We start from the raw sequence: 7384 nt of genomic DNA on the forward strand, positions 1-7384 counted from the left end.
GAAAAAAAAAAGGTGTAAACTAGGACTTGAGGGGGAAGAATACTAAAAAGGACAAAAGTTGTAATAATAATAATAATAGTTTTAAAACAGACAAATACAGGCAAATTAAACACCAGAAAAAAGAGAGAAAAAAAAATAGGAAAAGAAAAAAATAGGCGGAGGACAGGGCAGGGCTCCCAGGCTCCATTGGAGCACACAGATTGGGATGGAGCTCCTGTGGGCCGAGAAGGTGGGTGGAAGTGGGGGGTGGCTGCATCTCCGTTCACCAAGCTGGTGTGAGTTAGAAGAGTAACAAGGGGAATGTCTCAACTTTTCAATCTTGCAGATACGGCATGTCCTTGGGTTTACTGGAAAGGAGAACCTCTTCTTAAGCCCCTGGAATCTCAGAAAGCACTCTCCCTTTAAATATACAAAATGGTCAAGCTGCTTGTAAACATTCAAAATGGTGGCACCCTCCAGAGAGGCAAAAGTCCAGAGTTCAGCACATCTTCCTTTCCACTGCTGCTTCCCCTTTTATTCACAGCCACTAGAGCAGTCCTCCGTGCAGTCCCTGGCTAGCAGGGCTAATTTTTAGGTTAATTCTTAGGTCCTACCCCGACTCAGCACTCTCCAAGCTGTCTGTACCCTCAGGATTGCTCAGGATCACTGCCAGACCACAGCTCCATATGTCTCCTTTTTTGGTATTTTCATGCAAATTCTTTTGCTAGTTGGGGTTTAGTCCACTTCTATTTCCTTCAGTCTAGGTTCAGGGGTCCAGGATTATCTTCTGTGTCTGTGTTAATTGGTTTCCATTTTCTTTGTTGAAGAGGGTCTGTGCAGACTTTCTGCCTTTTCCTCCATCTTGCAATCGGTTGTCAGATGACACAATTTTGCCTACTTAAAGTGAGAATGACTTGAAGAACTTACTGATGAAGATTAAAGACTATAGTCTGCAGGATGGATTACACCTCAATCTAGGAAAACAAAAATCCTTCCAACTGGAACATTAAGCATTATTATGATACATGTAGAAAAGATTGAAGTTGTTGAAGATTTAATATTACTTGCTTCTACAATTAATGCCAATGGAAGCAGCAGTGAAGACACTAAAAGACATGGTGTCCAAATTCAGGAGGGATATATTCACGATATTATTTTGGTTCTCCTGGACTTGTTTTAACTGTATTTTCCTTTAAGTTGAACTTGCATATGAGCAGTTGATGGTCTGTTCCACAATCAGCTCCTGCTGGTTTTGGCTGAAGATATTGAGCATTTCCATCTCTTCTTACCACAAATGTAGTCAATCTGATTCCTGTGTATTCCATCTGGCAAAGTCCTTGTGTACAGTGTCATTCATGTTGTTGAAAAAATGTATTTGAAATGAATAAGTCATTGGTCTTGCACAATTCTGTCATGTGATTTCTGTCACTAAGGCCAAATTTTCCAGCTACTGGTGATTCTTCTTTCTTTCCAACTTTTGTACTCCTGTCACCAGTGATAATTAACACATCCTGATTGCATGTTCGCTCAGTTTCAGACTACAGAATCTGATAACAATCTTCAACTTCCTCATCTATGGCTTTGGTAGTTGGTGCATAAATTTTAATAATAGTTGTATTAACTGGTCTTCCCTGTAGCCATATGGATATTATCCTATCATTGACAGCATTGTACTTCAGGACAGATCTTGAAACATCCTTTGTGATAACGAATGCCACATCATTCCTCTTCAAATTGCCATTCTTGGCATAGTAGACCACATGGTGGTCTGATTAAAAATGGCCAAAATCAGTCCATTTCAGCTCACTAATGCCTAGGATATCAATCTTTTTGCACTCCATTTCGTTTTTGACAACTTCCAATTTTTCTAGATTCGTGCTTCGTACATTCAAAATTCTTATTTTTAATGGATGTTTGCAGTTGTTTATCTTCAAATTGAGTGGTGCCATATCAGCAAATGGAGGTCATGAAAGCATTACATTATCCATATCATTAAAGCTGTTCTACTTTGATGTTGCAGCTCTTTCCCAGTCCTATTTTGAGAGCCTTCCAATCGAAGTGACTTATCCTCCTGCACTGTATTCGACAATGCTTCCAGGCTATTCATAAGGTTGCACAGTAATGTATCAGACAGGGTTTCTCGTATTCATTAGGTTTTCCCTCGCCAAGTCTTTGAGAAGTGGATGGCCTCCTTCTTCCTAGTCTGTCTGTGTTTGTAAGCTGTTGAAACCTGTGCACGATATGCAACCCTTATGAGTAGGAAACATGGGTGGGACATCCTCAAGCCTCACAGTAACACGTCATGTAAGGGAAATAAACTGACAGACAAGCTTGTCTCCCTTAGCTGTTCAAAACCTCTCCACCCTTCCCACCTTCACCTTACATAGATCCCTGTCTTTTGCCATCCACTTGGGAAGGGTGTGGCTTTGGTCCTCAGCCTTACATGGATCCCTGCCTCTGCTTCCTCACTCTGTCTGGGTCACCCCAAACCCCCTGTTTTTTCTCTGCTTCCCCTGGCTTTCCCACCACTTGGGAGGGCCATGGCCTGGGTGCTCAGCCTTACCTGGATCCCTGGCCTAATATGGATCCCTGCCTCTGCTTCCTTATTCTGTCATGGTCTCTACCCCTGGCATTTTTTCTACTTCCCTTGGCTTTCTGGCTCCTTGAGAGGGCCATGGCCTGTATTCCTGAATTTACCTGGATCCCTGCCTCTGCTTCCTCACTCTGCCCTGCATCCCCCCCCCCAGCTTTTTCTCTACTTTCCCTGGTTTTCCTGCCACTTGGAAGGTCTTTGGCCTGGGTTGCTGGCCTTACCTGGATCCCTTACCTGGACCTCTGCTTCCTCGCTCTGTCCTGTATTTAATCTGTACTGAGCAAATAATCCAAGAAGCTGGACTATATGAAGAAGAAAGTAACATCAGGGTTGGAGGAAGAATAATTAACAACCTGCTATATGCTGATGACACAACTTTGCTTGTTGAAAGTGAGGGTGACTTGAGGCTCTTATTGATGAAGATTGAAGAATACAGTCTGCAGTATGGATTACATCTCAATATAAACAAAACAAACAACCTCACAACTGGACCTATAAGGAGCATCATGATAAATGGAGAAAAGAATGAAGTTGTCAAAGACTTCACATTGCTTGGTTCTACAATCGATGCTAATGGAAGCAGCAGTCAGGACACCAGATGACATAAAGCACTGGGCAAATCTGTTGCAAAGGACCTCTTTCAAAGCCTGAGGAACATAGAAGTCTCCTTGAGGAGGAAGGTGGGCCTTATACAAGCCATGATATTTTCAATCCCTCTTATGCCTGTGAAAAGTGGAAATTAATTAGGGAAGACCAAAGAAGAATTGATGCTTTTGAGCATCAATTGTGTGGTACTGGTGAAGAATGCTGAAAATACCATGGACTGCTAACTAACAAATCTGTCCTGGAGGAATTGCAGCCAGAACACTCCTTGGAAATGAGAATGGCCAGGCTTTGTCTCACCTACTTTGGTCATGTTGTCAGAAGGCACAATCCCCAGAGAAGGATGTCATGCTTGGTAAGGTGGAGGGTCAATGGAAGAGGGGAAGACCCTCAATGGAATGGATTGACACAGTGGCTGTGGTGATGGGCTCTAGTATAGCAGGGATCACGGAGCTAGCGTGGGACCTGGAAATGTTTTGTTCTGCTGTGCATAGGGTTGCTATGAGTTGTAGACAATTCACTGGCACCTAACAACAACAACACACTTGAGGCCAGTGTTGCAACCACTATGTCAACACAATTTTTGAGGGTCTTTCCCTTTTTTGCTGATTCTCCTCTTTACCAAGTATGATATTCTTCTTCATGGAATGATCTCCTCTGACAATATGACCAAATTAGGTGAGGTAAATTCTGGCCACTGTTGCTTCTAAGGAGAATTTCCACTGCACTTCTTCCAGTACAGACTTGGTTCTTTTGGCATTCTGTGACATTTTCAGGGTTTTTTTTTTTTTTTTTTTCAGCCAATACCACAATTCAAAAGCATCACCTCTTCTTTGAACTTCCCTATTCATTGCCTACCTGTCATATGCATATGAGTTGAATGAAAATACCATGGCTTGAGTTAAGCACACCATAGTCTTCAAAGTGACATCTTTGCTCTTCAAGATTTTAAAGCGGTCTTTTGCAGCAGATTTACCTAGTGCTATCTGATGTCATATTTCTTGACTGCTGTTCCATGGGTATTGATTTTGCATACAAGAAATATGAAATCTTTGACAACTTCAATCTTTCCTCCCTTTGTTGGGATGTTGCTTATTGGTCCAGTAGTGAGGATTTCCAATTTCTTTATATCTAAGTGTAATCTATACTGAAGACTATCATCTTTATTTTCATCAGTACATGCTTCAAGTCATCTTCACTTTCAGCAATCAAGGCTATGTCCTCTGCATATTGTAGGATGTTAATGAGTCTTCCTCCAAATCCTTGTATATGTGTTTTTCTACATATAGTCCAGTTTCTAGGATTATTTGCTCAGCACACAGATTGAATAATTACGATGAAAGGATACAACCCTGAGCCACACCTTTTTCTGATTTTAATGTGTACAGTATCACCATAATCTGTTTGGATGACAGTCTCTTAGTATATGTACAGATTTCTCATGAGCAAAATTAAGTTTTATTAATTCCCTTTATTCATACGTTATCCATAATATGTTATGATCCACATAATCAAATGCATTTGTATAGTCAATAAAACACAAGTAAATGTTTTCCTGGTATTCTCTTCTTTCAGCCAAGGTCCATCTGACATCAGCAATGATATCCCTCATTCCACTCCTCTTCTGAATCCAGCTTGCATTTCTGAAAGTTCTATGTCAATTTGCTGCTGCAACCATTTTTGAATTATCTTCAGCAGAATTTTTCTTGTGTGTGATATTAATGATATTGTTTGATGATTTCCAGATTCTGTGGGTTCACCTTTCTTTGAAATGGGTACTAATATAGATCTCTTCCAGTCAGTTGATCACGTAGCTGTTTTTCAAATTTCTTATCATAGATGACTAAGTGCCTCCAGGGTGGCAACTGTATGTTGAAACATCTCAAAGGCTATTCTGCCAGTTCCTGGAGGGTTATTTTTCACCACTTCCTTCAGTGAAGACTTTTTTCCTTGAATTTAATCGGTTCTTGATCATATGTTACCTCCTGAAGTAGTTGAACTTCGACCAATTCTTTTTGTACAGAGACTGTGTGTAGTCTTTCCACTTTCTTCTGATGCTTCCTGCATCATTCAATACTTTACCCAAAAAATTCTTCAATATTACAACTCCAGGCCTCCAGGCTTGTGTTTTTTTTTTTTTTTTTTTCTTTTTAATTCTTTCAGCTAGAGAAATGGCTAGCATATTCTTTTCTTTTAGTTTTCTAACTCCAGGTCTTCTCACTTTTCATTTTTATAATTGAGTTTATCTTCTTGAGCTGCTCTTTGAAATATTCTGTTCAGCTCTTTTTTTCTTGTCATTTTTTGGATTTTCTTTAGCCACTTTCCATTCAAAAGCAAGTATAAGAGTCTCTTCTCCTATCATTTTGGTCTTCTTCCTCTGCTGTTTTTTTGATGACCGTTTGTTTTCTTTGTTTATGATGTTCTTCATATCATACAACTAGTCTGGTTTTCAATCATTGGTGTTAGTGCATCAAATCTATTCTTCACATGGTCATGAACTTGTTTTAATTTTCTTCAGCTTCATCTTGAACTTCCGTATGAGCAGTCAATGATCTGTTCCACAGTCAACTCCTGGCCTTGCTTTGGCTGAAGATATTGAGCTTCTCTGTCACCTATTTCCACAGATGTGTTATTGTTGCTGTCATGTGCTATTGAGTCGGACCCAATTCATAGCAACCCCTTCTTGGTCTTCCAAGGCAGTATCACTAAGGAAGTAGATTGCCCAACCTTCCTTCCAAGGAGTGGCTGGTGGATTTGAACCACCAGCCTTCTGGTTAGCAGTTAAATGCCTTAGGCACTAAGCTACCAGAGCTCCTGGCACAGATGTTGTCGATCTGATTGGTGTATATTACATCTGGAGAGGTCCATGTATACAACTACTCTTTGTGTTGTTGAAAAAAGTATTTGCAATGCATAAATCATTGGTCTTGCAAAATTCTGTCATGCCATCATCAACATCATTTCTATTATCAAAGCCATATTTTCCAGCTACTAATAATTCTTTCTTGTTTCCAACTATTGCATTTCAATCAGCAGTAATAATCAATACATTTTGAATGCATGTTTGGTCAATTTCATACTGCAGAAGTTGTTAAAAATCTTCAATTTCCTCATCTTTGGCTTCAGTGGTTGCTGTGTGAAAGTGAATAATAGTATTATTAACTTGTTTTCCTTATAGATGTATGGATATTATCTTATCAATGACAGCATTGTCCTGCAGGATATATCTTAAAATTATTCTTTTTGACAATGAATATGACCCATTCCTGTTCAATTTACCATTTCTGGCAGAGTAAATCATATATTTTCTGATACAAAATGGCCATTATCAGTCCATTTAATTTCACTAAAGCCTAGGACATGGATATTTATGTGTTCCATTTCATTTTTGACAACTTTCAATTTTCCTAGATTCATACTTTGCGCATTCCATTTTCCGGTTGTTACTGGATGTTTACAACTCTTATGCCTCATATTGAGTCATGCCCCATAAGCAAATGAAGAGCCCAAAAGCTTTACTCCTCCACATTATTAAGGTCGACTCTACTTTGAGGAGGCAGTCCTTCCCTAGTTGTATTTTGAGTGCCTTCTGACCTGAAGCACTCACCTTCTAATTCTATATCAGAGAATAGTTCAGGGCTGTTCATAAAGTTATCCAGTAATATATCAGACAGTGTTTCACTATGATTCATAACATTTTCACTGGCCAATTCTTTAAGCAGTGCATGGCCCAATCAGTAGTACAGGTTCCAGTGTCACAGCAACATGCAAGCCACCCCTCATCTGTCAGAGAAGTAGTGGAATAGTATTAATACTAAGGTTATTAATGGAGTCCCTGAGTGGTGCAAATGGTCACAGCAATCTGCTGCTAAGAAAAAGGAAAATGGTCCAAGTCCCTTCATACGTGCATAGGAAGCAAGTTCTGACAATCTACTTCTAACTTCTGAAAATTCAGCCACTGAAAGTCTTTGGGGCACACTTCTACTGTGACACAAATGGGTCAAGACCAACCTGACAACAACTGATATTAATGTTAATAATGAGAAGGCTGTGTGCAAGATATATGGGAAATACTTTCATAATTTTTTGTAAATTTAAAACTTTTTAGAAATTATATGTTATTAACATTGCTCACAATTAAAGCTATTTTTCAATAAATTTCTTAAAATTAAAACTCTTCAAATTATTAAATTTGCAATATCTTATTAA

Source organism: Orycteropus afer, unplaced genomic scaffold, assembly GCF_000298275.1.
Source record: "Orycteropus afer afer isolate SDZICR_OR568_19922 unplaced genomic scaffold, OryAfe1.0 scaffold00076, whole genome shotgun sequence".
NCBI classification, from domain to species: Eukaryota; Metazoa; Chordata; class Mammalia; order Tubulidentata; family Orycteropodidae; genus Orycteropus; species Orycteropus afer.